The following is an 8,741-nucleotide window of genomic DNA, read 5'->3' as shown; positions in this document are numbered from 1 at the left end:
TCCATTTAAACTCCATGAACGTGCAAGTGCTGGCAGCCTCCAGTCAGTACTTATCACCTAAAACAAAAGCAGTGCATTTCCCTTTTAGGTTGCTGGTGCCAAATTTCTTCCAGTGTGTTCTTGGACGGAACAACCCAAAATTTTATACTTAAGATGAAGGCATTAGACTAAAACTAATAGGGAAAAAAAAATCTCTATTTCCATAAGGCTATGTGAAACAATGTTGAAGCAATTAACCATTTCTTAGCCGTACTTATCATGAACTTTAATGGTTCTCATATGCTGTGTTAAATGTGATACTATTGGATTCACACTTGGCTTTTTGTTCCCATAAAAATTAGAAAAATACTTTCAATATAGCATCTTTCCAACCAAATTACTTTAAAAAAAAACCCACATAATTACTTTACCCATAACTTATGGCATGGAAACAAAATGTACAGAACAAAAACACCAAATTGAAAATAGACTAAATTTAAGAGTTCAAGTCAGACAGACACAAACCATGCTACTGTTTTTACAAGACTGGAGTTCATAGTCTTTATTTTCCATTAAGACAATAGAGACTCAAAACTATAAGAAAAATTCACTGCCACAGCTTTAAGCCAGCGAAAGGCAACATCATCTGCACCTGCAGGCATAGGTGTGTCCCTAGCTCAGGCCCAATGCAAAGTGAGCAGAGCTGCATGAAATACCGTCATACCATTTCCTCCCACATTTAGGACATGGCGAGTAAGATACCACACTTACATTGAGCAAACCTTCCATTAACTGAGAAATCTGATAAGAAACGAAAACAAAGATAATGTGGGTGCAGGTGATTTTTCCTCAGATGTTGATTGTTAATTAAGTTTATGGGACCTGCATCAATTGTGAACTAAAAAGTCTTCCACCTCTACTATTCCTTTTATTTTTCTTTACACTTCCTCATTTTCACTTGTCAACATGTGATGGACTTACTCGTTATCTCCTCTCTAGCAAAGCTTCCCTTTCATTTGCAATGTGAAAATCTCCTACATTATTTAATGGTATTTTGAAACATTATTTTTCTATTAATGGAAATCATTAGTTGTCTCTCTCGACAACTTTCCTTTTCCTTCCCCCACTACCCAAAACCATCACTCAATTAAAAAAAAAAGTCAAGGAGTTGGATATGGTTACACATACATACATATATAAACATATAAATGCACATCTGGATGCTGAAGAAAGATCTTTTTTTTTTTAAAGCATGTAATCAGAACAATAAATGGGAAAAAGTGTAGCTCTGCTCCTGTTGTGTACCTGCTGCTACCCTGGAACAGATGAAAAGCTAGAAATACTGTACTTTGCCTCACCAATGCTATAAGCCAGGGTATATACAGTTGGTGGAGTAGGTCAGTTCCCTCTGCCACCACTGACAATAACCTAAACATATTTGTTTCTTATTCAGCTGCATCCATGGTGATAAAGAGTGGAAGAAAAGGTTCTATAAGACACAAAGGAAATCACAAATATGAAATGGAAGAGAAAGCCTTCTTCCCATTAACTATTAATAAAAGTCTCCACATTACTATTTATGTGAAACATCAGAAAAGCATTTCATTTAAAGGTGCCGTGAGAAAGAGGGCAGGTAAAACTCTATTCTGTCATCCTTCTATACCCCCTCCACAAGCACCAGCAAAAAAATTACTTGCAAAATGAAATGTATTCTTCTACTGCTTTGCATATTTAGGGCCATCCAAAAGCACAATAAAAATATACTTCACGATAAGACCTACACACAAGATGTTAAAAAGTACACTAACTTATACTAAATGTTACAATCAATGATGTAACTTATGTAAGTAGGGTTGCTTTGTCATATATTGATAGTTACCTCACTTTCACATCCACATTAACTTGATTTTAAATGCAATTAATACATATAGTCAAGGAAGACTAATGGACTACATTCTGCACTTAACCTGGTGGACATTTTCAAATGGCACAAGTGACCAGTGCAAACCTATTTTGCATTGTAAACGACTAAATAAATCTTAATGGATTAAGAATGATCAGCTATCAACACACAAGGGAAATTAAGTGCTGAAATGCCTACATTGATTATTTTAAATTATTAGCCTTACTCTGTTCTTGAATTTGTATGCTTTTAGTGAGCTTTAACACATTTACAAGACTTATTGACTATAATTACAAGAGAATTCAAGTAATGGACACATCAATTATAAGCAACATGTCTTGACCAGACAGTTGCATAAAGAATTCTAAAGAGAGCTCCATTAGCATCCTTCCCCTTAGTTTTATTCAGTTTTATCTGCCGTAAGAGGGCATATTAAGGGCTTATACAGCTGTTCTGACCATGTGAACACGAGCGTCCCTCTAAAGACTTAACACTGCATTCAGAGCTGGATATTAGCTGAAGCAATACAGATAACTACGTTATTGACAGGATAGAAGAAATGCTGAAAGTATTAAGTATGTGAGTTATGGGTATACATGAATACTGCAGTTACAGTAAAATACTTTGAAAGGCTTGAAATACAATGTCTGTCTTCCCCAAGATTAATTTTAAACTTTGTTGTCCAGTCACGCCCTTGCCTTTTCATAAAAACCTTACAAAACTATTTTAGGATTATGCCAGAAATTACCATTCTTTTATGTTTCTCTTTTCTTACCTTTTTGTTCTTTTCCTTGTAACCATGCACTAAGTTTCAAATACTGCATGAATTTAAACTATAGCTTCCATAATAAGCCATTATTTAAAAGTACAGTAAAATAAACCTTACAGTTTTAATGAAAATATGTTCATTGAAATGTGAATTTATTATTCAAATCCACTCATAAATTCAACCATGGAGACACCACTTGTCTAAGCAGAGCTCAGTGATTTAGAAAAGCTGTCTATTTAAAATAAAGAATGTATGGCAGGTTTATAGAAACATTGCAGTGAATTTTTACATAAATTTAGAACTGCAGCTTATGCATTTTTCTACAAAAATGTTTTTTAAATTTTCCACTTAAAATTAAACATAAAAATGAATTTAAAGTGTGATCAGCACAGAAACTAAATCAGATGCTATATCCTTGTGCATCACATCAGCCTTACTACCTTCCAAAAAGGCTGACCAATTTCAATTCCCATAACTTACTTCTACAAAAACCTCTTGATGCTTCTTATTGGTATTTATTTAGATGTAATATCAAATGTCTATCCCAAAGCATTATGTAATGCTGAAAGTGTAACTGAATTGAAATGAAATAAACAATTTGGATATTAAACAACTGCAAGGAAGAGGAAGTTAGAAAGAACAGATAATTGTTCTCTCAAACCACCACCGCTTCATTATATAAATTTAAGAACCAATTAATGGTTACAATTTAGATTAAAGGGAAGGAAATCTCTCTGTATGAAACAAAAAGCTGAAGGGTGACTGTGCTTAAAATGTTCTTACATTTTTTGCCCTTTGATCACTGTATTTTCATACCCCTTTAGGTAACTTTTAATTTCATTGGGGGCTCATCAGGCAATATGAATGCCAGTTCATAAGAAATGTTAAAGAGAGAATAACAAGCAGAAAAAGACCAATGGCATAATTCATTCTGTTTGAAAGAGACCCCTTGCAAAGAGAGCATTTCCATACCTGTGTGGGTACGGATGTGAGCTAGGAAGGCCATGGAATTGCTACTTCTACACATCTTCCCACAATACTTGCAGACGTTGCCTTGATTCTCTTCCCTCTCCCTGTTTATTTGTTCAGTGTCTTCCACAATGTACTTATTCACTTCTCGCAACAGCTCTTCGTGTTGCTCTTTGATGTGGAGAAACAAGCTCTGCTCTGAATCAAAGGGCTCGGTGCACTTCACACACTTAAAGGTAGCACCTCCTTCGGGCAGCTCCTCCACACTTGCCTGCTCATTTCGCATGTGCCCAGCACTAGCCAAGTGCTGGTGAAGGTTACTCTCTGTGTAAAATGATTTTCCACAGAGTAAACAATGAAAATGTTTTTCTTTTGAAGGATGTTTCATGGCTATGTGAACATTTAGTCCGCTCAAACCATCTGCTAGAAAACCACAGTCATCGCAGCGAATACGTGTCGATTCCCCAAGGGAAATTCTTTCCGACTTCTTTTTCCCACCACTTGATGAAGGGTCTGCTTTCACTGTGAGCTCACTAGCTTTCATTCCACCTGACATCTGTCCTTCAGCAGAATGGGCAGTGGCCTCCCCGTCTTGATGACTTTTTAACCTCACTATAGAAGAATCAAACTTGCCAAAATTTTGCATTGCCTTTCCTTTATTATCAGCACTGATAACTGTTCCTAAAGCCTCATTACTACTTTCTTGCATGCCCTCAGCTGTTGAGCCATCTGCCTCCCAAACACTGTTATTTATAGTTACTTCTGCTTCATGTTGTGCTTCCATAAGGGCTTCTTCCTCCTCCCGAGTAGGATCCTCTTTGAAACTTCTGTCACCCTCTAAACTATGTATATTTGGTACCGTTTCTCCAATGTTTCCAGCAAAATTTGATTGCTCTACTGCACTACTTGTTTCTGGGACAGTTAGCATAAGTGAGTTATTTTTTGTCAGGGATATTTTTCTGAGAACATCTGTGTTTCTAAACTCTGCTTCAGGATTTTCTCTATTTGCTTCCAAGCTTTCCTCACCTTTTCCTGATTTCAAGTTTGTGCTGCTTGATCTGTTTTGATTTTCTGCAGTGCAATCATTATCTGAGTTGAGCAGCTCCTGACCAGGTCTACTTTTCTGCAACTCAAAAGTATCTGCTTCTTTAACTGACACCTCCTTGTCAAGTTTAACAGCTTTATCTTTCTGAGGAGTTTGCTGGAATCCTTCACAAGAAAGGTTTTCTCCTCCATTTTTAGACTCCTCTTCAAGTTCACTTTCTACTGCATTTTGGGAACTGCCACTTTTAGGCATTGCTGGAGATGCATTTTCATCTAAGACAGTACACTCAGTTAAGCTTTTACTCATATGATCACCTTCTGCTGCGTCACTGGCACCTTTTGTTTCACCTAAACCAGTTTTTGATTCTCCTGCTCTGGGATGGTGCTCCTCTTGAGACAAAGCAGTGCCTTCTTTACTGATATTTGCTGTGTTTGCTTCCTCCCCAGAAGAATAGACATAAGATTCTCTTCTAATTTTATGTTTCTCTGTTGCCGCATGCCTAATCATCTCTCTGCGAGTAACAGCATAGTAGTCACAAGCCATGCAGAAGTATTCAAATTGTTTTGTATGTTTTCGCTTCACGTGCAGCTCTAAAGAAGAAGAAGAATGAGCAATGAAGCTGCAGTGTATGCATTTGTTGTTGTTTGCACCCATTGCTCTTCTCTGGAAGCATGGGTCACCATCTTGGCTAACCCTAGCTCGTTCCAGAAACATACGTTGGTTTATATTTAATGAATTTCCAGTGTGTTCCAAATCTGGCAGCTTACAGGCATTTACAACTTTTAGCTCAGCATCTCCTTCCTCAACTTCCTGATTGTCTAAGACAGAATTTTCCAAATCTGATGACTGTCTACCATCCTCAACATGTTCATACAAGGCAGTCATGGGGCTGTCAACCTTCTTGCTCATGGATTCAAAATTACCTTCTTCGGGGCTAACAATGATCTCAGAGTTCTGTTTTCCACATCCTTCTATTTCAACACGACTTTTGTGTTTTTTCGTTGCACAATGACGTTCCATATCTCCTTTGGTTACAGTGTAATAATTGCAAACCTTACACAAATATCTGTATTGATGACTGTGCTTTCGTCTGATGTGAACAGTCAAATTTGTAACACTGGAGGCCAGAAGACCACAATGGGTACATGTCCTAGCAATGGTACCTTTGGGTTTCCCTTTTTTGGGTGCGTTAGTGAAAACCAATTCATTTTCACCAATCCTTTGATCAAGTGGAGCAAATTCCTTATGTCTTGATATGTTTTCCACAGAAGAGGATGAAACGTGTATAATTTCTTTATCTAACTCTGTATTCCCACTCCCAGAAACGGAAGGATCCAACACGGTTTTAATACCCCCAACACCAACGCAAACCTTTTCAATACATTCCTCAAAACGTAGTCCAATGTTGTTTTTCCTGGCATTTTCAAGGTGCTTGCTTCTTTTGATATGCTTCTCCATTCCTTCCTTACTCAGTGAGTAGAGATTACATGCTTTGCAAAGGAAGTGATACTCCTGTGCATGTCGAAGTTTTATGTGCCTTGTAAGAACTGTGGAAGATCTTGTCTTATAAAAACACTTTTTACATTGAAATTGGGTTTTACTCAGAACAGAATGCTTTAGTTCATTTCTGTTATTTATGAAGGAGGAGTCTGGAGTTTTTGGGTTCATTGACACTTCCATTTCCTTTGCAAGATTTTGGCTATTGTTTGATACTGAGTCAGCAGAAGTTACCACTTGCAAGGTCCTATCACTGTTACTCAATGGAGTAGCTTGCTGAAATAATGAACCACCATGTTTCTCATTTTTTTGATGACTTATCAGCTCTTCTTCTGTTTGAAAAAAAAGAAGACAAGTTGGACAACTATGGGACATACTATGCGCTTCGCTCATGTGGCTTCGAAGGCTGATCACATTCAAGCTGGTAAATGAACAGAGTTGACAATTAAAGCTACAACCACCCATCTGGTGTTCACTGTCCTGACAGTGTTGCTTCATGTCTTCCCTGACTCCAGAGGAATAACTACATATCTGACAATGAAACTGGATCCCTTTTGTATGAAGCTTTGCAACATGAATTTCCAAACTTTTTCTGTTCTGAAACACATGACCACAATCAATGCAAGTATGAAGAACGCCATGATCAGCAGTAAGTTTAATATCAGAATTTTTAGTATTTGTAGTGCTAGAAGAAAAGGTATTTGATTTATCTACAGTAAGGTCTTGAATTTCTGAAGTAGTACTACAATTACTTTTAGCATCTGTTTCTAATTCTGCATGTGACATAGGGCTTGAATCACCAGGTTTAAACTGTGTGCTGGAGATATGCTTCACGTGTACTCTCCGAGTTTCAGACTTGCCTCTTTTACTATTACCCAACAAATTGTACCTTCTTTTAACCTGCCTTTTTAATCTAAAAGATCTACTGTGTCCAAACGAAGACCTTAACAAGACAGCATTTCTTTTATGTTCCAGTCTATCAAATCTCCTTGTCACCTTTAAACGGCTAACTAGCTTTTTGGTAGTTGGAGGGAGTTCTGTTTTCTGCAAGATATTTTCAGAGGGCCCTGGTATTTCTAGTTTTTCAGCATTGACTTCACAATTTCCTTCTACACCAGAAGAAAGAAACTTTTTTTCCATCACAGTATCTGTTTTTTCAGTGGGAATGTTTGAAGATGGTATCATTTCAACAAGTTCAGTGCCATCATTCTGTTTAAACAAGCTTACTTTTGAGCCTTTGAGTGGACTGTAAACACTTAATTCTTTTGCATCAGCAGTTCTTGCCCTTAATTTACTGGTCCCACCTTTTGCTCTGACATTCCTCTCTCTGGTTGCAGTAGGTTGTTGGTTTTTAAAGGATTTTTTTGTCAATATCTGTACAAATCCTCCCCGCGCAGCCAGATTTTGGCGTCGAAGGTGTGTCTTGCCACGGAAATGAGATTTTAGGAGATTTTCCTCAGCACTCTGAAAACCACAAAGATCACAACAAAATATCCTGGACTTCTCATTATCTTGCTTAACATGTGTATGTAATGTTGAACCACCTTCAGCTGTGCAACTACAGGGAGGGCATGTTTGCTCTTTGGATTGTTTAGAGGGGCTTTCTCGTTTATGCTTTTCCATATCAGAGCAGGAAGGTAAACATTGATCACTCATTTTGCCTTTAAGGTCTTTGTATAGGTTTCCAACTGTATAGCCAACACTGATTTCTTCTGAAGAAGATAACTTATCAGGAACAGCAGCTGGCGCTTCTTGTGAATGTTTATTTTCCTTGTGAACTTTCAGTATGGCACCATCAGCACATTTGAAATCACAGTGTAGGCACTGAAAATTCGAATTAAGTATGTCATCAACAAGACAACTGGCGATGCCTTCCTTCTTTACAGCTCCAGCTACTATACTACCTGCTTCTCCAGCTACGACTTTCTGCACTTTCCTTTCACTATCTTTCATGTCTTCTGAAGAACTCTGCTTTCTTTTTCTGGAGACATTTTCAGGTTTGTCTGCTTCAACAACATCCAGGTTTGGTGACCCTGACAGTGCACTTTTGTTTGTGCCATTCTCTTTTGTTTTCTTTTCAAGGTCCCTGAACTCTTCATCTGATACAAGCCTTGTTTTCTGCTGAGACGAATAGTCACATCCAGCATTTTCTCCTGATGTATTTCTCCAGGATTCCTCTGTCAACTCAGTTTGTAAACTCTCATCAGCATCATCTCTCTTCTTATTTTCTCCCTCATCCATTCTTAACATTGATATTATCAATTGTAGCTCATTTGGCTTAGTACCTGTAAAACAAAAGAGTTATTAGTCTTTTACACACAACCAAAAGTTAAAAGACTCAAGTAAAAAAAAGGCAATATAGCAAATTAAAAACATGGCAGGAAGACAGACACAATGAAAGATACAAGGCTACATTTTCAGCATGGCGTCTAAACTTGTGATACCTAAAAATCAAACCAACTTCTAGGCACTTGGTCACAGAGCTCTCACTGTGATGAGCACCATGTGAGTGAGTGCTAGCTTCAATAGTTTTTGCGTAATCAAGTAATTTACTACATGCTTAAACCTGAGCAGACAAG

General features: G+C 37.6%; 1 pseudogene; it reads right to left on the bottom strand.

Moving 5' to 3' along the window:
- Positions 1 to 3,488: 3,488 nt before the first annotated feature.
- On the bottom strand, positions 3,489 to 8,412 carry LOC104464520 (annotated as a pseudogene).
- Between the last annotated feature and the right edge of the window lie 329 nt (positions 8,413 to 8,741).

This window comes from Pterocles gutturalis, unplaced genomic scaffold, assembly GCF_000699245.1.
Source record: "Pterocles gutturalis isolate BGI_N339 unplaced genomic scaffold, ASM69924v1 scaffold53591, whole genome shotgun sequence".
In the NCBI taxonomy this organism is placed as follows: domain Eukaryota; kingdom Metazoa; phylum Chordata; class Aves; order Pterocliformes; family Pteroclidae; genus Pterocles; species Pterocles gutturalis.
Note: the sequence above shows the minus strand (reverse complement) of the source record. Positions and strands in the feature narration are given on the sequence as shown.